Raw genomic sequence first — 24,877 nt, forward strand, 5'->3', positions numbered from 1 at the left:
GGATATTAAAATTAAGAGTATAAACTTTTGATTATTGAGGATAAGAGAATTTTGAGAATGAAATTCAATTTAAGGGGGTAGATTGTAACGTCTCAAAAATTCGAAGGTTTACGTGAACCTCATACATTCAAGTTATTAAATTCCTTATATATTTTAATTAAATGTTTTAATTTCATAACTTTTTATGGCAGACATGTTTAAACATTAAAAATGTACTCTTATACATGGATGCATAAAACTGTATTTTTAAAGGTTATTTGAGATTCGATCAAGGAACGGAGACCGATGGCTGAAAAATGGAAAATGTTTTTATAAATAATTATTTTTAATTATTTAAAATAAAGTTGTTGCTTTTTATTATTTTTGAAAATAAGGAGTTTTGAGGTGATTTTATACGTCGGGACATAAATTTTATCGGTATATGATTTTCAACAAAAATACGAACGTTTTGACAACTCGGCTAATAATTTCACAAACTTTCCTAAAAAAAATATTTTTTAAATACACTAATGGACTTATTAGACCTAAATAACCATGTTAACGGGCCTAAACTATTATTAGTGTTGATTAATTATTTAAAGTACAAACCCACCCCAAATCATACCATAACACACGCCCCTTCCCCTAAACAAATTACTAGGATTCTTTTCTCTCAACACAATCACACGTCACACACACAAAATCAAGCAAGGAAAGCGCCGAAAATTTCAAGGAAATTCACCCAAGGTTTTTCGTCGTCGTTCTTCGCTTCGTCAACGGATTTTCGTGAGTTAAACACGTAAAGTCACACCTTAATCTCTTTTTTCTCATCTTTCATACCTATATTATGTGTTTGATACATGATTGCATGAAAAACATGACACACTTTATATATTTTCGTTTTTATGGCTATACATTCACAAAATTATTGTTTTCATCTTTAAAAACTCCTCTTAATGATGCACAAAGGGGCTGCCATGGTAAGGGAACTTGAAGAGATGTTTTTTCACATGTTTAAGGGTTCTTAGATGCATGTTAAAGGGTCTTGAATGTAGGGGTGAAAGGATGAACGAAAATAAGAGTCCTAGGGACTAAGGAGTCTTCGGCTAGGAGGCTAAGGAGTCTTCGGCTAGGAGTCGTTGTTGGTTATGGTTTCTAGCTACTGTTAGAGCATGAATAGGAAAACTAAGAGGTCTGCATGTTGTTCCTAATATGGTGGCATAAGGGTGGCTCGAAGGGCAAGGTCGATGTGCATGCCCTTGGACGGGTTTGGGGGGAAACGGGTGCATGCGTTTGGACGAGATTGAGGGGCTGTGGGTTTAGGATTCTCAAGCTCGGTCTAGGAGAGTCTATAGGGGTCTAGTAGAGTCCTATGGTGGTCAACGAGGGGCTGGTCGAGTTGCTTTAGGCTTAGGAGCGAAGGGATGCATTGCAAGTTAGACTACGAATTTTGAAAATAAAGGGCATAAATTCAGTAGGCTTGCAGGGCAATTCTGAGGATGTTAGGTGGATTGATTTGGGTTGAATATGGTTTATTTTGGTGTTATTAAGCTTTGGTTCAAGTTTGGTAAAGTTTGGTTAAGTTTCGAGTCAATACGAGTCAAACCAGGATTTACGTCTAAGCTTTAAAAACGTTTTGAGAAATTAGTCGAGGCGTATACGTTTACGTCTAAAGAATATTTATGGAAGTGTTTCAAGGTTATTTGTTAAGTTTGGAATGATTTGGGACGTCGTTTCGAGGTATAAGGATAAATACGAAAAATTTTACGTCTAAGAGTAAAACAATCATTTTACACCTGAAAAATAGTAAACGTCATTGCAGTACCCTGAATTCTGTAAAATTTGTTAATATGATTATTTTAATATGTTTATATAATTTTATGATAAAACGTTAACGCTAAAAGATTTGTTGCATTCTTGGTTTTAAAAAAAATTATTATTATATGCATGAATTTTATAAAGTAATGGAAATATAAAATGTTGAAGGAGTTGAAGTAATTGTGACTAATACGATGATACAATGATATGATGATATGTAAGGCCAAGGCTCTGTTGACTGGTGAGAGTGTCGCTGATGTACCCGCCGCCTAGTACTGTGGTTACATGTAGATGGATCCATCGCCCCAATACGAACAGAAAGTCATAATTAACGATCTGAATTCAAAGAAGAATGAATACATATATGTATATGATGAATATAAATATGTTGATGATGATATGAATATGAATATGAATATTATTATGTTGATATGGAAAATTTTTATATTTATGCATGATTATGAAAATGTTATTTTACGTAAAAGTATTATCACTGTTGCATGTGATATGTATACATATTATTTGTTATCAAGAATATGGTTTATTGAGTCTTTAGACTCACTAGGTGTGATCGATGTTGGTTAGTGTGATATTCATGTTGATAGAGGTCTTGATGGATGACTTTCCTGGACTGAAGGTGCACATAACCCGAGGACCAACGCTTGTTTTTCCGCACTTATGACTTATGTTTATGATTTAGGATTTAACTTTAGTTTAAAGATATTTTTATGACTTTGATTTTGCTTTTGAGTGGTTTTTGAGAGGTTGTTAGTATTAGCAATATTGCTAAGTTAGGAGTTGAAAACGGCTGACGATTTTATGTTCTTAAACTATTTCCTTTGATTTCCAAATATAGCTGATTGTTTTATTTTTAAATAGTTCAACTTATATTTTAAAGTGTATATATATATATATATATATATATATATATATATATATATTTCAATTCGGCCGAAACTATTAGGGTAAAAAAAATTCTAGTATTTTTGAAGCAAAACGAGTAGTGGACATTTCATAACTGATACACCTAACTAGTAATCTGGACTGAAATTCAGTTGGGCTGGTGAAATCAGTTGATTATTCAGTTGAACCGATTTCATTCTTTCAATTGAATTGGTCAGCTGGGCTCATCATCAGTTGAGCACTTCATCAACTGGCTGTGCTTTTGAAGGTCTTCTGCTGAACTGCCTATCAGCTGGATAATCAGTTGAACTGTACTTTGAAATATCAGTTGAGCTGATTCAATTTGGGCAATCAGCTGGAACTTTCAGTTCGCATCTGTTAGCTTCAGTTTTGGCTTGTTTAACTGATCAGTTCATAGCCTGATCAGTTTCAGCTGTCTGCGCACTTAGGTAATCATTAGAAACAAAATAACAAGTTTTGTTAACATCAAAATCAAGATTGCGAACATGAAATGTTTCAACACTTGTTAATTTGTTACTAATTATTTATCTAAGTGCGCAGGAAGCTGAAAAACTGACCAGGCCTCGAACTGATCAGTTACTAAGGCCTAAACCGAAATTATCAAAGACGTAAACTGTAAAGCCAACTGATTGTGCGAGATTGAATCAATTCAACTGATATAACGTGAACCAGTTCAATTGATTGTCCAGCTGATAGGTGGTTCAAAAGAAGACCTTCAGAAGCCCGACCAGCTAATGAAGAGTTCAACTGATGAAGAGCCCAACTTACTAGTTCAATTGAAAGAGTGAAATCAGTTCAACTAACGAGTCAACTGATTTCACCAGATCAACTGTAAACCAGTTCAACTGACCAGTCAGAGCATCAGTTTGGAATCAATCAGTTTGCAGAACACGACAAGCTTATCAAAGGTGGAATCCAGCTGTGCACATTAAGGAAAAGCAAATGTACTATCAATAGTACAATCATGGACGTTGCAGCAAAGCTTTAAGTCAAAATATTCCAGAATGGCTGTCGGAAAAGTCGAGACACAAACTTCAAGGAACTGCAACGATCACATGTGATGAGTCTTGATGTACGGTCGCATTGCTGCTATAAGTACAAATTAAGACCATCAACACTAAGTGTGGAAAAACAAGAGAGAAAATAAAGGGCATGTTTACTGCATACTATCTTACAAAGAAGAAATAAGCCCAGTCGAGGGAACACTTCAAGTTATATCAACTTAGTGTAGAAGCTTATTTCCCTCAGTGTTTGAGAACACCTTTCGGGTTGTTTTCTGATATCAGTTCTCACACACACACACACACAACCACTCAAATATAGTCTTGCACAAAGACGTAAAACTGGTTTATGTAGTCTTTGACACACAAAAGTTAAACAAATGTTGGCTGGAAGGTGATGCCTTCAATCTAGACTTGGTGTTCAGTAAGGCAGTGGGTATGTCCTAAGCTGGGTGAGTTTGTACAAGGTGTTGTATAAATAAAATTCTTCTAGTGGATCCTACCTGAGGTGGTAGAAGGGGTTACGTAGGAGCAGTTGAAGTCTCCTAACACATATCTTGTGTATTAACTGCTTAACTATGTTTTAAACTGACTTGATCAGTTCAGCTGATATTAGTTCTGTTATGTCCATAGCTGAACTGATAGAATCCAGAACTGATTCCCCGTATTTCAGTTGATCAGTTTACACAAGTCGTTAGATTTTTAAATCGTTCAGTTTTTCTTAACGAATGAGTACTTGGAGTGTTTTTCGCTTGGTTTGAAACCAAACTCGATCTAAATCATCGGTGTATACATTCTTAGAACACGAGCTATTGCAGCTCATTGAGAATATTGTGTTTGAATCACCCTCAAAGGTGCCTGAACCGATCCATCAGAAATGCCAAGAACTTGTGTTAATTGTGGAATTTGTGAAATTTAGGAGCAATTGGATAATTCTCGAGGAAATTATGAATTTACTTTGCAATTGTTAAGAAATTTGGAGGCTAATTTAGCAATAAGTTAGAATTTAGTAGTCTAAATGATAGGATTTTTCGATTATTCAGGCTTGAAGGGATATTTAGAAGATTGAAATATCTTGGTTATAATGTTATACGGAATGTTAATCAAGGGCATTGTATGATGAATCAATATTGGGCTTGAAAATCTAAGCGTTAGTGAACTAATGTTGTGGAAAATTAAGAATTTAAATTGATAACAATGTGAGGCAAAGTTGATCAATTAGTTAAGTTATATGATTAGACATTAAGTTAACGAATTTTTGCGACTTAAGATTCGATGTAACATAAGTTTTAATCATGATCTTAAGAGTTAAAATTATACATTTGTCAGAGTTAATTTTTTTTTTAAGAAATTTGAGTATGATTAGTGGTTAGGTTACTCGAAAGACGTATGTAAGAAAGGAAATAGATACCTTGTCTTGAGAAACTTTTGGAAAGTAATTAAGAAACTTTGGAATAAGTGAATATGAGTATTGGAATTAAGTTATCTAATACAATTTGGGTTGTGTAAGCTTGAATTTCAAGTTTATGAAATAGGTGTTCATACGGAAATTTTTGGGTGAAATAAAAACAAACGGGTGTTAGTTGTGTTCAAAATAGGTTAGCAATGAACGAATATTAAGATTTTTATCGAGTAAGAAAATCTAAAACCTTGATATGGAGATTCTATAACTCTATGATTATAAGTGAAGTTGATTTATTAGTGTCAGTCCATCATTATCAAATGATAACTTATTAAGTTTTATACGCTGGTATTAATAAGGCATTAATGATACGTAAGAATCCGACATTTGTTGCAATGAGGAAGGTCCAAAGGTCTTAGGCCTCAACAATATTGTAACTGAGAAGGAAATAGTTTAAGCATATAATTGAGGCTCTAAGGGTTTCATTATATAGATAGAAGATCGATATTTTATATTTGAGTTTTATGGATTAACGTTACTCGAGTTTTAAGATTTGAAACGATTTAATATTTGGGATGTACTTGTAAATATTTATGTTACGTAAGTTTCGTGCCTTAAGATAAAAATTAGATTTAAGGATCTTAGGCTGATATTACTATGGGGTTGAGATAAGGTTAGCTTTTAAATGTTTTACCGAGGATAGAAGTAGATTAGAAAATTTAGGTGCTAAGATCTCCTAAGTCGAACTGCATGAATGCCAATATTTGGATTTGAAGATTTAGCATACCTTGAGTTCAATAAATTTAAGAAAAGAGTGCTGTTGGGATTTTAATATTGAAATATAATAGGTCGATGAACATTATGGATATTTCATAAGCAATGTAAAGTGCGATAAGTTTGGACATCTATTTCTAGTATGAGGAATTGCGAGAAAGGTCAAATTCGAAGTCATAGTAGAATAGAACTAGTCGTCATAGGCCATTTTAAGTTGGGAATTCGCAAATGAAAAATTTGGTAGGCAGTTTAATTAGGATTGAGGAGACATAAGGACAACTTAAAACTTATTTTATTAGAGTAAGCGCAGCGGAATCGTGGATTATTGAGATACTATATTAAGCGTCTATATTTTTTATTATCTAGGATAACTGAATTTTGGGGACGAAATTCAATTTAAGGCGGATATATTGTAACGTCTCAAAAATTTGAAGGTTCACGTAAACCACATGCATACAATTTATTAAAATTTTTTTGTATTTTATTAAATTTTTTTAATGCATTAAATGCATGTTTATTTCATGAATTTGTGTTTTAATTCATGATTTTTTAAAGTTTCATGCATTAGGCTTTTAAATTGCATTTCACGCTCAAACGAGTAATGGAAACCGTGGATAATCAGGAAAAATATTTTTTTTAAATAATTAATTTTAAATATTTAATATAAGGTGTATTTAAGTATGATATTTTGAAATGGGCATTGGTTGGGGTATATTTTTAGCCGATACACAAATTTTAACAATCCAGAGGATTTTTTAGGGTTCAGACAATATTTTATAAAACATACATAAAAGATATATTTTTCGGGAGTGTTAGTGGACTTGATGGATTTATTCTAGAGCTTAATGGGCCCAAAACTATTTTAACTCCTATAATTATTACTATTGGGCCATTAGTGCATAATTATATTAATCGAAACCCTACTTTGTGAAGCCCTAAACCTCCCCTTCAGCAGCAGCCATCCCTCCCTCAATTCAAGCATCATATTTCGAAAATAACAGCAGCCCCTCCAAGCTCCTCCCTAGGTTTTCAAGAAAAATTCCTCCCCGCCTCTCCGGTGCACGTTCTACGCGAAAGTCTTCAAGTTTTTTATCACAAACACATTAAGACACGCAATGTATATTTTTTTCTCATCACTTACACCATTATATGATGATATATTCATTAGAACTTCTTTGAGTTATCATGTAGTGCCATTTTTGCAAAGGTTTGACATGAAATATGCATTTTCTTGACTCATATTCACGTTTCCTTTGTGTTTGATGCAATCACTACCGAATCTAGGCTTTTTTAAGGGGCGTGTATGATGAGAACTAAGGTGATACTGGAGTCTCGGATTGTGCACGGTTTGTGTGAGGGCCGAACGTTCTTCCTTAAGCGGCTAGGTTTTTGGTTGGTTTGGTGAAAGATTGTGGTAGGCTCGACCGAAGGAGGGCCGAACCAGGCCTTGGTGCGGTCCAGGAGGTCCTACCGAGTCCTAGAGGATGTCCATACATGGCTGGTCTTGGGTATAAGGGAGAGCTATAGGCTAGGAGCCGATATGGTCGAAGGTGGCTAGATCGAGGTTTGTTTTTGGTGGATCGAGGGGTGCGCGTCCATGGGGCTGAGGGCTATGCTTAGGACAGTCCATGATGGTCCAGAGATGAGCTAGGAGTGATTGGTCTAAGGCTGGTTTGAATTGGTTAGCTCTAGGATTGAGATATTGAAGTCTTGGTGCATTAGGGTTGTGGATTATCAAAGGGACGAAAAATCAAGCAACTTGCAGGGATGTTCGAGGGGCATAAGTGGAATGGTCTAGGTGGTATAGGGGCTTGTAGTATGTGTATAAGGTGGGGTAAAAAGTTGGGAGAAATTTGGTTAAGTTTCGGGTTAAAACAGGACCCTGGTACAAGTTTTAAAACGAATAATATAAGTCTAGTAACGAGCTCAATTTTATTTCAAAGAAATGCTTATTAATATTTTTTGAGCTTTTTAAGAAGTTTGGTAGGCTATACGATGAGCTGTAAGGCCAAGGCTTAGTGGATGTGTAATATTGTCGCTGATGTCCCCGCCGCCGGGTACCACAGTTATATGTAGATGAATCAATCAAATAGAGCTGATACGATAGTCACAACTAACAAACTGAATTCGATTGAAGAAAATGAACAAGTATATGATGATATGACACAATGTTTTGACACATTATGTGACGTCTACTGATTTAAAATGTTGCAAAAAATTTTTTTTCAGCAAAGCTCACATTTTCGAAATTAATCATTTAAATATTTTGAATGTATGCAACCGTACTGAAAATATTTCATTTAAATATAATCGTAAACAATCAATCAATGAAAATGTTGTATTTTAAAATATTGCCAAACTGGCCAACAATCATGCACAAATAAAATAAAATGAGTAAAATCCAAGGAATCAACAGCATATCATAAAAACGTATAAAACTGATCATGTCTACTCAAAGCTCGTAAAATCGTGATGTGCGGAAAAGTGTGGTCCTCGGATCGTGTGCGCATATCCAGCCCTACCTACTCATAGTTCGACACCCCAGTCTCCTCATCCAAATGCTCAGCTGCATCACGCACACTTAGTGAGTCTAAAGACTCAACACACCTATATCGAATAATAGCAAATACATATATATAACACACATCAGTGAAAAATACTGTAATCAACATACATAACATGAACTTAAAAGTATAAACATAAACATGTCGTATGAAATCATAACGTGTCAAATAGCTCACGTTAACATCATATACTTATAAATTTACTTTAATTGAATTCAGTTCATTAGTTGTGACTTCCGTAACATGAACTGTGCCTAGGTCTCATCATTATCATTTACATATACATCATTAGTCAAAACAAATTCTCACCCTTCGAAGCATCGTCATTTTCATCACTTAAAAAATCATGCATATACATAAATTTTCTTAAATTGAAGCACACAACGTAATTTTCATAATTTCATAAAAATCATATTCATGAGACATAAACATTTAAAAGCATGTTAAATTTGTGCTCGGGGTGCTGCCAGGACTAAAAACTCACCCTGGGGTGCAAAATGACCATTTTGCCCTTAGAAATCCAAAATGACCGTTTCACCCCTAGACCTTTAATTTGACCCGAAGTTTACCAAACTCCTTAAAACATCGCAAATATTATTTATAAGCATTCCCTAGAAATAACTCGAGCCTGTTACAAAACTTAACTGATTTGTTTTATAACTTGGATCGGGGTCTCGGCTTTAACCCGAATCGGCCCGAAATTTAACCAAATTTTTCCCAATTCAACCAATGACTTAACTCTACTAGACCAGCCCATAAATTATTAATTCCAAGCCACCTAAGACCCTCTATCCGACCAGAGAAGTTGCTGGAATTATTTTGCGCATTACAACCTACAAGCCCTAATACACTAATCCCTTAAAACTTTCAACTCTAGGCCCTACCAACTCGAACCAGACTTGAACCAATGTTACCTAGGACCAAGATCAGGACGTGGAATCCCTCTTGGACCAGCCCTACTCATGCCTACTACCCATGCATTCAACGATACATGAATCACCCAAAAACAAGCCACAAACTCGACCCTACTCGACTCTAGCACCTCGGTAGACTCCTAGAATGAAACCATCCGAGTTTGAGCCATTCTGGACCACGTCTCATACCCCTTAGGATCAGCACCATGGCTTGGTGTCACTCCCCTACAGTCGGTTCCTTTCCTGAAGCCCGATCTAGCCATACCGAAACCACATACAAGAAATCCGATCAGCCCCTACCATGACACGATTCACACCCAAATCCAGCACCTAGACATCTTATATATCAACATGTCCAGCCCTGAACAATACGTAATACATCAGCCCCCTTGCAGCAAATCATAAAAACGTGAGATGTCAAGAAGATGCATGCGTGAACCAAGACAAACGAAGCCATAAACACTTGTCATGAAAATACCAAAAAATACCTATACATATCACACATGACAACATATAAATGACATGTAAGATGCGTAAAAGAAGGTACATGGCATGCCTTGATGATTTATGATCGAAAGCTTGAAGGATTATATGTCGAGGAGGCACCAGAGGAGCGGGGAAAGACCTTGCTTGAGAGGTAAAGGGAGGACCCAACTTTTGCAGCAATGAAGCTACTGGTTTACACGAGATAAGTTTTTGGTTGAGAGGGGTGGGCGGCCAAGCATGTAGGTTTAGGTTTAGGGTTTGAGGGTAGGGTTTTAAATAGAAAATATGTGCACTAATGGGCCTTAATTATTAATTAAAAGGGATTTGAGCCAATTTAGCATAAAAACAAACTCATCAAGCCCAAAAACATTTCCGAAAAATAATTCGTTTAGGTATGTTTTTTAAAATATTTCCAAAGTCCTCAAAACGTCCCTCGATTCGATACAATTTGCGTACCGGTTAAAAAATACGACCCGACGAATAAAAATACCCACCAAGGCCCAATTTTCGAAAAAAATCATAAAAACCCCTCCTAACAATTAACTAAAATTAAAAATGTAATAAAAATACTTTTTCTGATAATTCTTCGATCTCCGTTCCTCTATCGAACGCGAAATATCTCTAGAAACCCTAATGCGTGAACTTTTAAAAATTTTGTGAAGTAACTCCTAGCCATACAATAATTATGCAGCAAATGAATAAAAATAAATAAATGCATAAATTAAATAAAACCCAGGTTGCATGCGTACGAAAATTTAAATTTCCTGGAACTTACATGTTATGCTTTTACGATAAGTTTCCATTTACACCTTTACGATCATGAAACGTATTTTTGTTACAATACTTTTCACTATTGATTTTTATGTATATGTTATCGACCCAGTGAAGGATGTTGTACAAAAAGTATCTATATAAGCACTAACATTACAGGTGTGTTGAATATTTAGAATCACTAGGTGTGAATGATGTAGGTGAGCAAATTGATCAAGAGATTGGAGGTGCCGAAGACTGAGTAGGCGGAGTTGGATGTGTGCATGCCAACCCGAGGACCTTACTTCTTCCGCACATCACGTTTATGAGATAGGATTGGACATGAATATTTTTACTCATTCATTTTATTATTTTATTGTTTATCAGGATTTTTATTCGTTCATATTTGTTTTATTTTTAAACTGCAATATTTTCATCCGGTAGATGATTACTATTATTTTTGAAAGGTGGAATTTTCATAGTGTTGCATGCATGCATGCATAATTTATGAATTTTCGAGAGCAAGCTTGTAGCAAAGGAAAAAAAATAGTATTATTTTAAGTAGTAGACGTTTCATTGTATACATGAATTAAAAAAAATAGATTGAGTTTTAATACAATTGATTGAGTTTTTCTCTCAAATTCAAAGCTTGACTTTGTATAAACCTTTGTGTGTTTCTGATATCAAACTTATCATGGTTTAACGCTTTGTGGAGTTTGTTGATTGTTATCACTCGGGTTGTCAAAGATACGTTATTTGAAGGTTCGTTTGAGATAAATTGTTATCTTCGTGAATATTTGTTGCTAGGATTTTCGTAGTTTAGAAGTGAATATCACAAATCGTTACTTGTTTCAAAATGTTTAACGAATCGAGAGCACGACTCCGTCTTTGAGCGTTTTTTTATTTGTGATTGAAAAATCACATCAGATGGTATCCTGGTCAAAGATCTATCTTTGAGAACATTGAAGCTACATTCAATTGATCTAATAGACCTTCAATTCTTGATAAGGGATACTTGTTCTTCACCGTCACCCTGTTTAGCTCTCGATAGTCGATGCAGAGTCTCATACTTCAATCCTTCTTCTTCACAAACAATACTGGTGCACCGCATGGGGAGAAACTAGGGAGAATAAATCCCTTGTTAGCAGCTCCTAATTTATTCCTTCAGCTCCTTCATATCAACATGTGCTAACCGATATGGTGCCTTAGAGATTGGCACTGTATCTGGCAACAACTCGATGGAGAACTCCATTTCTCTCTAAGGTGCGATGCCAGCAACATCATTAGGGGATAAGTCCGCAAATTCCCTAACAACCTCTATATCTTCAATCGACTGTCTGGCAGTATCTAGCAAGGAGATGAGACTGGCAAGAAAACCCTGGTAGCCTCTTCGCACAAGCTTCCTTGCACAAAAACAAAAAATGATGCGTGGTATTTGTCTGCTCTTTAATGCCTCGAAGATAAATGATTTTCTGTTGGGTGGTCTAATAGAAACAGACCTTTGCTAGAAATAAATAGAGGCTCCATTCAGTGTTAGCCAATCTATTCTCAAGATAATATCGAATTCTGGCATCAGCAACACAATAAGATCTGCTCGAACGACATTCTTCTGCAATTTAAGCTCCACTTCCTTCACCACGCTGGTAGATTTCATCTGTTCGACTGAAGGCATTGTAACTCTGAATCCAGATTTCACGTCCTCCGGTAAGATTCCCAACCGTTTCACAAAAGATTCAGATATGAATGAATGCGTAGCTTCAAAATATAGCAAAGCATAGGTGGCAACACCAACTATAAATATCATGCATGCGTGAACAATCGTATCATATCCAATTAAGGCCAAAATTCGAAAAATTCCTATCATTTAAGACCTCCGATTGAGGTAACACCCTTCAATTTTCTGAAATTCACAATTTAAGCCCTATAGTTCCCGGACTTTTAATATTAAGCCCACAATGTCAAATATAATGCCCTTGAGTTCTTAAAGTTTCCAAATTATGTGACTGAATCCTTAAAGTTTTCTAATTAATTAGAATTCAGGTCCTAAGCTCTCGATTTCCTATAATTCAAGCCCATACTTAAATACGAAGCATGCAACATCAAGTTCAATATACATCCTCCTGTCTTCCCCGAATAGTATTGACAGCATGTTGCTCCAATTATTGAGTCATCCCCTCTAGAACCTAAGTAGCAACATATGGGGGTGGTTGAGGTATTTCCTTACGTCTCTCCTCCTCCACAATAATGGAAACAACATGTCTCAGAGGCATAACTGTGCACACCGTCCAAGTCACGTAACCAACATGATTTAAATTTGAAAACATTTAATCTCTCAATTTCTATATCATATAAAAGCATCTAAATTTTGCATGAAAAATTTAAAATGGTAAAAAACTCACATACTTGAGTCTTGACTTCTTGAGCTTCTCAGAGTGACAGTAGACACAACCCTTACAAAATCATTAGCTGTGATACTAACTGAAATATCCTTACCTCTTAATATAAATAAATAATACTAGATTTTTTTTATAAAGACTGAACCATACAAAAACATAAATCCATTTTTATGAAAAATCAAAATTTGCGACAAAAATCCATAAATCGTCACTCATAAAAGCATACGTCAATCATACAAAATACAGCGTCTGATGTTTTAAAAACGAAACATAAATATCTTTTTTAAATAATCCTGAAAATATTAATCAACACTCTGGTTATCTTTATATTGCGGAAAACGTGAGGTCTTCGGGAGTGTACTGTCATGCCCGATCCACTCAAGCGTCCGAGCCTCTCTCAACATCATCCTCACCTGTGACCATTCAAACCTAGTGAGTCTAACGATTCAGCACGTCCAAACCATACGTAACGAGTAATACATATACAAGCACATGCATCTTTACAAGAATAATTTTAATAAAATAAGCTGACATAAAAACTCGTAAACATATAAATATTTTCATAAATCTTTAAGCAAATAATATCATAAATCATTTCCCTCATCATAAATCATTTTAGTTAAGTTTGATCCTTGAAAGTTACTATCCCTTATCACTTATAATTTATCATTTATTCGATTGATCAACTTATACCCCAAGTACCTGGGGGTGGAGCGTCAGCAACTCTCGTCATTGGGCTGTGGCCAAAAAGTAAGTTCACCGCCCCTTCTTAAGATGGATCCCCCACAAATCTTTTCTATCAAAGTCAATTCACATCCTTCAAAATATTTTTTTTTCCTTTTATTTATAAAATATTATATCATCTAAAATCGTAAAATAAGCATTTTTGGGAAAATCACTCAACTGTAGCATTTATCGAAAAATATCGTAAATTCACCATAATCATTTTAAAAATCATTTAACATGTATTATGACCCCTCGGGACACTGCCAGGACGTTCGAAGTACCCGGGATTTAAAATAACAATTTTACCCCTGGACCCTGAAATTCTCATTTTTAACTTTTTCCTACGTTTCTTGACTGGAGCCTATCCCAAAAATTAGATAACCTTATTTTTGACTTCTACTAATTTTCTTAAATGTAAACTCGCATCCTTCGTTTTATTCAATTTAATCGCTAAATTGTAATTCTGATTTGTAACTCGATTTAACTCAAAAATTAACAACATTTACCAAACTCGAAGCACAACTTACTAGACCCTATTCCACCCTCATGAGCCACGGTCCACCCCACACAAGACCACGTCCAATCTCTTCCTTCAGTCCTAGCAAAACTGCACAGTTTCCCCATAATTGCGCGTCGCGGCCCCCTTTTCCCATTAGAGACCTTCGACCAGCCACTAGTTAGACCAACTCCAGCCTCTTATCTACCCTACTAGGACCCTACAAGACTGCTCATGCACCAAATCCCATGCACAACCCACCATGCGCCGTCTTTGCCCCTTTGTTTCACCAAAAGCGTGCGCACTAGGCCCCAACCAAGCCCTCAACGCTTCCCTATCGTTCTACCGTTGTTTCCAACCACACTAGGGCTCTCTAGGACTATTAATAGACCTAAAACAGGGCCTTTATCACTGTTGGACAGCCCGCACGCAGTCTCCCCATGCAAGTGCCAAAATCAAACCCTTACATGCAATAAATCTTAATCGAGGCACGACACTTTCCCCTCTCATTACAGTCCTTTTCTAACCTACATGGGACTCTGTTTAGGACTTCTGAACATCATCTCCTTTACCCTTAATGGCCGCGAGTCTCTTGAAGTCATACGCGACTCAAATGTGCATTAAAAACTTCGAAACTTTAAAATAAATTATTCAAAGCATTAATAAAACTTGATAATCATGTTTTTCATTCAAAATATCATAAACATGCATAATATGGTTTGAATGATGCAAAAAGAAAGGTTTATAACGTGTATTTGCGTTTAAAACGCTCGAAATACGAATATCGAAGCGGTGGAAGGTCGGTAACGAATGGATGACGATTTTTACATTTTTTTCTCGAAAAATACCCACTGAAAACACAGTTTGGGATGCAAGGTAGTCGGGTGATTGTTTTTGGAAGAAGAACGTGGAAGAATATCGAATAACGATGGAGAAAAAAAGTTCGAAACTTCCCCCTTCCAAGTCCCTTGAAGGTTCAGCCGTTGCTCTTCACTCTGAATTCACTTGAATTGTGTTTGTGTTTTGGTGTGTTCGTGTAGGTGTGTTTAGGGGTGTTTGTGTTTAGGGTTTAAGGTTAGTTATTTAAAAAAACCAAAAGGATTAATTACATAATTAATGAGCTTAATCAACCTTAGTTTTAAATTAATAAATTAGGCCCATTAAGATTTATAAAATTATCAAGCCTCAAATTAAAAGATTTAAAAACAAATATTTCTAAAAAAATCCTTTATGAAATTTATAAATTCCTTGCTCCCATTATTTAATTTAAATTTGACCTTGAAAATGCAAAAATTCTTAAATTATTTAGAATAAATATTTTTTTAACTAAAAATAAAAATTTAACTTTTAAATCTTTAATGCTTTAATCATATCCGGTCCTCCATCCCCGGCCAATCATCGATATTCGTCTGAAAATCTTTAAATTATGAAATCAAGCAAAAATACATAATTAATCATTTAGACACTCAAAATATATCATTCATGCATCTAAAATCATTTAATAAATTAATTTACCAATTTAAAATTTTTCATGCATGCGGTTTACGTAACCGGAATTTTGGACGTTACAGTTAAGCATTTTAATTAGCAAATTTCCTAAAATAAGATTTTTAAATACTCCCACTCAAAATATAATATTTTAATATTTAGTTTTATGACTTAATTAATTAAATTAGGTATTATTTAATTATGGGTATAATTTAAAATTTATAGTAATCTTAATTTCAAAACTTGGAGGGCTTAAGTTGTAATTTTAAATTGTAGTTTAATTAAATTAAACACCTAGTTATTATCTTATTTAAATACAAGAAAGGGTCCACCATATATCACTACACAACTCACGCACACACAACAAACACAAAACACCAAGAACACACACACCCACACCTACGTCTCAGCCGAAACCCTTCACCAAGGGGTGGAGTTTTTCAATTCTTCTTCCACCAGCAACTATAGCTGAACACTCACACTACTATACTCGATAAATATATCCAATTTGCAAGCCATAAAATGCAGCAAAGCTTCTCCGTTCGGCCTCCGTTCTACCCTGCATTCGTTTTTTAATATATCGTGCGTTTTAATGCAAAGGCATGTCTAAACCTTTCTTCTATGCATTGATCTTGTTACATATTGTATTTTGATATAAAATATGCATGAAAATACATTGGGTAGATTATATGTATGCTAGAACGTTATTAAAACCCGTTTCGATACGAAATACGCATGAACTTTTACGATTTCTTCGAGTTTTGATCGTCGCCTTCGTTGGGCAATACCTATGCCTTGTTGTTACTTATGGTTATGTTTTAGGATTCATTTAGATGTCGTTCCATGGTCCGAGAGGGGTCGAAAAGCTGCTGGAAAGTAGGAAACGAAACAGCACAGCCGCGCGCGCATATGGATAAGCTCGCGGGTTTCACGTCCGGTTGTTTTCATGGTAGGACCAGGGCTCGTGGCTAGGGTATAGGCGTGGTTTCAAGGTCCCGGGTTAGGCTTGGTATGGGTTAGTTAGGGTCTGGTTGGGTGGAAATAGATGCCAGAGTCGTGAAGATCAGTTTGCGTGCGTAGGGCTTATGCGCGATTAGGGCTCCTTGTTTTATGTTGTTTAAGGGGCCGTGGTTTGTGTATGGTTTGTAAAGGGATGGACCAGAGTCTTAATTTATGTCTAAAGTTCGAGTCTAGTGCTTGGTTTGTGCTTGGTTCGAGTTGGATTCAATAGGAAGTCATACGAGACACATAGGTGCCGTAGCATCACTTGTTGGGCAGCTTGTGTTATTATTGTTCATTGTGCATGGTACGGGGTTTGAGCATGGTTTAGGGTTAGTTTAGGGCTAGTTTAGGGCCTTGGGAAGTAGGTTAGAATGTGTTTTACATATGGGTTGAGTCCCGAGTTGAATGGTACGTCGTAAACGGTTCTATTTTATTTGGGAGTTGCATGTGTACAAATGCACCTTAGGAGCTGTTTTGGGTATAAATTTTAGTACGTTAGGGCAGCATATCCAAGGACGATCCCATGAGGTTCACGATGTTCATAAGTATGTATGATGTGCAAAATAATTATTTTTAAATTATGCAATTTGTCTTGTGGCCAAATTATGTTACGGGTATGGAAGCCTGTGAATATGTGCGGGGACCTCTCCAACCTTTTCAGAGGAATTATGTTATGTAAAGGAGCAGAAATCCAGTCGAAGGGCTGTTTGATCTCTGCTGGCCCAGTATTGTGGTTAAGTTTGATCAAACAATTTATGTTATGGGCCACTTGCATTGAACAATGTTCTACGCAAAATGATTTACTATTATGATTATTATGACGAGTATGAAAATATGATTTTAAGAAAATGTTTATTCTGAAAAGTCGTGTTATTCGTATTTATATTTATGTTATGCTATGTACGAGCTATGTTAAAATTGCATGAATTTGTTTACGTATTACTTCTTATTAACGGTTTATGCATCCAGAGTCATTAGGCTCACTAGACTTGATCGATGCAGATGATGTAGTTGAGGAGATGGGAGACGCTGACCAGTGACCAGGTTCGGGCCAATGGCAGTGCAAACTCGAGGACCTTGTAGTTCACGAGTTTTTATTATGAAAAATTTTAGACTATTTACTCTGACTTTATTACATTGGTTTTGCTGACTAGTAAGTTGAAACTTTTTATATTACGTGCGATTTTTCAAATTATTATGGATGTTTTAACTTTGGATTTTTATGGTTGGGGAATTTAAGGTGGTGCAGTTTTTATATTAAATTTATTTTTATTTTGAGTGGTGATCATTATTTTATTTAATGAGTTATATTTTTAAATATACTATTTAATATGAAAATTTTAAATTTTTTCGCAAATATTAAAGTTGTAGTATTTTAAGACACGGTTCGTCACAGTTGGTATCAGAGCACAAGGTTTCCTGGTATAGGGTTTTGCCTAACGCTGGTTGCGAGAAGATCAGGAAGTTACGCCTCAAGTCTGTAAGTTTTTTCGGTTTTAAATTAATTAAGTGTTAAGTACAAGTTTATTTAAACTACATGTTTAAGTTTTAATCATTTTAGCATGTTATATGTGAGTAGTTCGGTTATGCATGCTGGTTACGTGTTGGATTAAATTGTGGTACAATATGCCTCCTAGACTGGTGATTGACCGTGAGGGCCGTGAGGCTTGTGATGAACAGAGAGCTTCCCCTCCACGTCCACCACATGACCTTCAAGCTCAGATGCTTGTGGGTAGAGTTGCAGGATGATGATAGAGTTAGGTGTGCCACTTATTTGCTGAAGAATGATGCTCGGTTATGGTGGGAAGGAGTATCAGTGTCAGTGAACCTGCAGACTCTTCCTTGGGAAGGCTTTAAGGAGGTATTCTACTCCAAGTACTTCATTGATGAGGTATGCTCCCGATTGACTAGGGAGTTCATGACGTTGAGGCAGTGAGATGGCAATGTTTCAGAGTTCGTGAGGAAGTTTGAGCAGGGGTGTCACTTTATGTCCCTGATAGATAATGATGTCAGGGAGAAACTGGGCATTTCATTGATAGTTTACAGCCGATCTTGCGTCGTGATGTTCACATAGATGGTCCTACGACTTATGCAGTTGCGGTTTCTAGAACTTTTGCGGCTAAACAGGATCAGAAGGACATCGAGAATGAAAGGTAGGGCAAGAGGCTCTTTCAGGAGCCTCGGCGATAGTTTCAACAGCCAGCTAATAAGCCGTTTCAAGGACCTAAAAAGGGCCAGGGACATCAACAACTGAAGATGGATTCTCAGAAGCATACTGACGATCCGGTGTGCCCAAAGTGCAATCGCAAGCACGGAGAAGAGTGCTTATGGGGTTCATGCAAGTGCTTTAAGTGTGGATCCACTGACCACATGCTCTAGAATTTCACAGCGGAAGCAACTGACTAAGGGCGGAGTCTTTGTGATGCATGCTGAGGAGGTGATATGTGTTGTTTTTACGCGTTTTATTTCATTAGTCTGTGTGTGTTTGCATTGTGTGTGTGCATTTCATCTACATTTTGTTCGTTTTAAACTTAACATATGTAATGCCCGAGATTTTATTATTGTAATCTGAAATGATTTATTGATAATTGATGTGATTATAGACAGAAAGGATCAGACCGGGAAAGACAAAAGAAGACTGGAATTATGTGCGAGGACTGAACCCCTCGCGCATATGCGCGACCCAGCAGGGTGCATATGCGCGAGGTAGGCAGAGAGCCTCGCGCATATGCGCGACCAGGACCCGCGCATATGCGCGAGTATGGCAGAGAACCTCGCGCATATGCGCCAGAAGGGGACGCGCATATGCGCGAGCTGAGGAATTAAGAATATGTCGAGACAGAGTGTCTCGCGCATATGCGCAAGAGGAGGTCGCGCATATGCGCGAGACGTGCTGCACCAAGTTGAAGCCACATGTACTTTACCATGCGAATATATATACAAATGCATCCTTATCCTTCAGAATTTCAGAGAGAAGGCCGAGGAACGCTTTCGAGAATCTTCAAGCTTTCATATTTTGGAATAGGGTTTGTGCAAAATCCAACCGTCTGATTTTCAATCCAACTTCAGTATTGTGTTTCTATCGACAAAGACTTCAACTGGACGAAAGTTTTATTATGTTTTGATATGATTTGAAAATCTGATATGAGAGGAATCATGATATGACTGTTATTATCTGTTCCTGAGATTGTTGTCATTGTATAATTGAAATCAGATCGAAGAAAGAATACCGTATGAAATTGTTATCATTTTCAGAATTGATTTGATTGAGATTATAAAGATTTGATATCAGATTGAGTTTGTTATCGATTATGAGTTGTTGAGTTTGATATCTGTTGATTTGTATTGCTGAGTATATCGAGATTGTGCCTGTATGCCGTTGAAACAGAATGAGATTGAGTTCTGATTATGTCCAGTATTGATTGAGTTGTATATTGATATTGTACTGCTCAGTATTGTCATTGCCAGATTGAGTATTGACAAATTCAAATTAAAAACTTCGACTTCGTCAGATCGACAAGAGAAAGGTATAAATCAATGTTGAACCGGGAAGATACGACTCGAGTTTGATTTGACTTGAGTTTCCCAAAAACCACATACTTTATGTTATTTCATTGATGTTTGCAATTCATGAGGTTGATATGCTTAGTCTATTGATTTATAGCAAATCATGTATTGAATCATGGGCGGATGTGCCTAGTCATTGGGGGAGGTACCAAGTCTTTGGCGGATGTGCCAAGACACTAGACTTTTGGTGTATCGATGTTGCTTAGGAGTAGATCGACTTCTATTGCGGAGATTCAATACAGAATGCCAAAGTCTGAGTTAGACCGGGATCCCTAGATTAGAGATGAGTCGAGTCTGAGATGAAAAGTTCAGAGTTTATTTAAAGTTTTATATCGATTCATGTCTTTCAGATTATGATACATGTTATTGATATCTGTTTCATGCTTTTATATCTGCTTATATGATTGCATGTATACATGGTTTATACTGGGAATATAGTTCTCACCGGAGTTATCCGGCTGTTGTTGTGTTTGTATGTGTGCATGACAACAGGTGGGACAGGATCGGGGTCACGAAGAGGATGAGAGATCAAAATTAGCGTGGAGATCCGGACTTAGAAGTAGATTGGTTTCAGCACTGGATATGTAGTTGTTGAACCTTAGTTGAGATAAATGTACTTTGTACAAAACTTGTACTTTACTGTTGATATGTATATCAGATTGATTATCATATGTTCCGCACTTATGTATTTTAAAGAGAAAAAAAATTTAGACCCAGATTAATTAATTGATCCTAATGATGATTAAGAAAACGAATTAGGTTCAGGTCTCCACAACATATGCATATGATCATGGATTACTCGTACTTTTCGTATTTTTAGGTGAAATGACTGGAGAACTAAAATCGGTAGACAAAGATACAAGCCACAAGGAAAGGGATGAATTGGCATAAAAATGGCGCCCAGGCGGTAGGATCTTACTGCTCGGGCAAGAGAAAGAGAGAAGATGGCAGATGAGTTGGAGCTCGGGGGGTAGAATCTTACTGCTCGGGCGCGAGGTGTGACTTTTGAAGAGTAAAATCCGAGGACTTGGTGCTCGGGCGGAAGAATGTTACCGCTCGAGCGTGAGTACCGCACATTGGAAGAAAATTTACAAAGGACTCGGTGCTCGGGTAGTAGAATGTTACCCCCCGAGCGGGAATCAATTTGGAAAAAAATTGTGAAGATGATTTTTTACCTTCGGCGGGATGCTTACCAATTGAGGCTGCACAAAACACCCTCGGGGACTAAAAAATGAAAGAGGATTCAGCAGCCAAAAAGTGGGGAGAGGAGAAAAAGGCTTGGAGCAAAGCTTGGAGCGAAGAATTCAAGATTTCCGAGCACCGTTCTTCGTTATTTCGTCAAGTCTAATATTTCTAGCTTAAAACTTCTTGTTTAAATATTGTTTTGCTTATTTTCATCATGAATTCTAGTAGCTAATTTTCATTATTTGTTGGGATTTGAGGGGATCCTATCTTGAAACCATGTTTAGTTAATTTATATCTCGACTTTTGTTTTATTATTGATTGTGCTATTATTTTCATTGTGTTGTTGAAGCGTAGATAACTTTAATAATGATTTCATATTGCGAGTGAGTTCGAGAGAATACCACATGATAGGAACGAGTAGCATAGCCCATTGATTTACAATTTACATAGAAATATGAAGTCGGATACACATTGATAGTCAGTGTCCGGTAGGCCGAAAACTAAGGAATTTCATGGAATGACATGAAATTCACATTTTATAAATAATTAAAGAGATTTATTTACTTCAATGTGTTGAGTTAGTTTGGCATAGCTTGAGAGGAAGTGTTCAATTGGTTAGGAAATCCTGGCGAAAGTGTGGATCATTGTCGAATTGAATTAATTGAATTAGCAGGGGTAGGTGAACCGAGATTCCCAAAAAATTCATTTCTCATTGAATCTTTACTCAATCATTTTAGATTATTTAATTCAGCATTTAATCCGTGAATCATTCGTTGAATTTTTATTTAAATCATTGTAGTAGTAAACAATCATCTTAATTATCGTTGCTGAAGATTTAATAATTGGGAATAACAATTGCGAAATACAGTCTGGAGGAACGATACTTGTACTCTTGTGCACTAAATTATTATTTGACATCGTGCACTTGCGATTATTTCGGGCTTGAAAATTATTAATTTTTACCAACGATTTTACAGTGCAAGTTTTACTCGATCAAGTTTTTTGCGCCGTTGTCGGGGATTGTTAATCCACAATTTTATTCTCAGTTATTTACTTTAGCATTCTCTATTTTGTTTTATTTGAGTTGAAACCTTCAATTTCTTTGCTGATATATCTTTCAGTGCATGCCAAAGTTTCTTGAATCTGTACTTGAGCTATTTGATCCCGAGATTGAAAGAACCCTCCGCAAGCGAAGACAACAACAGAGGATTAAAGACAAGATGAACAGGAACGAGCGTGAGGAAGAGCATCATGAAGACCTGCTTGTCGAGGAGCCAAGGCGTATACCCATGCTGGAGTACGCACAACCTTCGCTTGATGACGAGCATAGTGCGACCAACCATCAGGGCAAACCAGTTTGAGATCAAGCCAGCCATTATTCAGATGATTCATAATACTGTCAAGTTTGGGGAAACTGCGCTAGATGACCAAACACTCACATCGCAGACTTTCTTGAAATTTGAGATAATTTTAAATTCAATGGAGCTTCTGATGATGCTGTTAGATTGAGTTTGTTTCCTTTCTCTTTACGTGGCAAAGCTTAAGCCTGGTTAAACTGTTTGCCTGTAGGTTCTATCACTACTTGGGAGGACAAGACAAGAACATTTCTCATCAAATACTTTCCTCCCTCTAAGACCATGAAGTTGCAGGTAGACATCACAACCTTCGCCCAATTCGAGCAAGAGTCCTTATATGAGGCATGGGAGCGCTACAAAGATTTATTGCGGAGATGCCCACATCACGAACTGCTTCTTGGGTTAGAAGTTCAACTTTTTATTATGGCTTGCTCACTGCCAATCGTACTATGATAGATGCCGCTGATTGTGGGAATTTGTTGAGAAAAACTGCCGAAGAAGGATAAGAATTGTTGGAGGAGATGACTACCAGCAGTTATCATCCTCAATTTGAGAGGAACAATCAGAGAAAGAGTGAAGAAGTTCACCATGTAACCAATTTTTCTGTTGTTACTGTGCAACTAGAAGCACTGAATAAGTAAATAAACAGCTTGAATGTGAATGGGACAGCGATGCGGCTTCAAGAGATGTTCTGTGATAAATGAGCAGGGGAACATTTTGCTAAGGATTTTCAAGACATTGGTCCTTTCTATGTGCAAGAGGAGGCACCAGTAAATCAAGTGGGGATTCAAAACCGTCTTAGGAATGATCCATATTCGAACATATACGATCCTGGATGGAGACAATAACCCAACTTCTCATGGGGTGGTCAAAACAGTCAGGGTCGCCCACAAATAGGGCAACAATATGGAAAGCAACCGATGTATAGATCTGAGCCTCAAGATGAGAAATCTAATTTAGAGCAGATGATTACTCAATTTATGTCCGCAACAAAAACTAGGCTACAGAATCAAGATGCAGCTCTTAAAGGCTTGGAAACTCATATAGGATAGCTGGTTAAGATAATTTCAAGATGATATCTGGGCACCTTGCTAAGAAACACTGATATTAATCCTTAATAGCAAGTGAATGCCATTGAGTTAAGGAGTGGGAAGACTTTAGAGTTAGAGGAGGACGCAAAAAGCCACTCACAAGAGGAATAGGTAGAAACACCGAAGGATAAGTCTTCTAACTCTACACCAGCAGTCAATACACAATCTAGAATTGTTATTCCTCCGTCTTTTCCGGCAGCATTGAAAAAAGCTAAAATTGATGCACAATTCGGTAAGTTCCTTGAAGTATTTAAGAAATTTCACATTAATATTCCTTTGGATGATGCTTTGATGTAAATGCCTAGTTATGCTAAATAACTTAAGGACATCTTAGAAAATACGAGGAAGTTGAAAGACCATATGACGGTAAACTTAACTGAAAACTGCTCTGCAATGGTGCAAAACAAGATCCCACCAAAACTCAAGGATCCAAAGAGTTTTTCTGTTCCTTGCATGATTGGTGATGTTATTTTTCATAAAGCTTTGTGTGATCTTGGTGCAAGTATTAACCTTATGCCTTTGTCTATATTTAGGAAACTTGGATTGGGAGAGCCTAAGACAATGAAAACTAGCAAACAGATCTTTCAAATATCCACGAGGAGTCATAGAGGATGTATTGGTGAAAGTGGAAAAGTTTATATTTCCTACAGATTTTGTGGTGCTTGACATGGAGGAGGATAGAGAGATGCCTTTGATTTTAGGGAGACCGTTCCTTGCAACTGGCAAGGCCGTGATTGATGTCAAAGAAAGGAAGTTGGGATTATGACTGGGAGATGAGGAAATCACTTTTAATGTCTTTAACACTCTTAAGCACACACTGTACATTAATGATTTTTTTAAAGTTGATTATTTGGATTTACTTGTGTGTAATTTTGTGCAGAATGATATGAAGGATCCATTATAAGCCACTCTAACCATTGAATTTAAGGAGGATGAAATGAATGAAGAAAAATCTGACA

At 36.6% G+C, this 24,877-nt stretch overlaps 1 non-coding gene across 1 annotated transcript; it reads right to left on the reverse strand.

The window, feature by feature from the left end:
• Positions 1 to 23,113: 23,113 nt before the first annotated feature.
• Positions 23,114 to 23,219, reverse strand: LOC142541217 (small nucleolar RNA R71). Its single transcript, XR_012819283.1, has one exon. It is a non-coding gene; the product is annotated as a small nucleolar RNA R71 (small nucleolar RNA).
• Positions 23,220 to 24,877: the final 1,658 nt, after the last annotated feature.

Source organism: Primulina tabacum, chromosome 3, assembly GCF_025594145.1.
Source record: "Primulina tabacum isolate GXHZ01 chromosome 3, ASM2559414v2, whole genome shotgun sequence".
In the NCBI taxonomy this organism is placed as follows: Eukaryota; Viridiplantae; Streptophyta; class Magnoliopsida; order Lamiales; family Gesneriaceae; genus Primulina; species Primulina tabacum.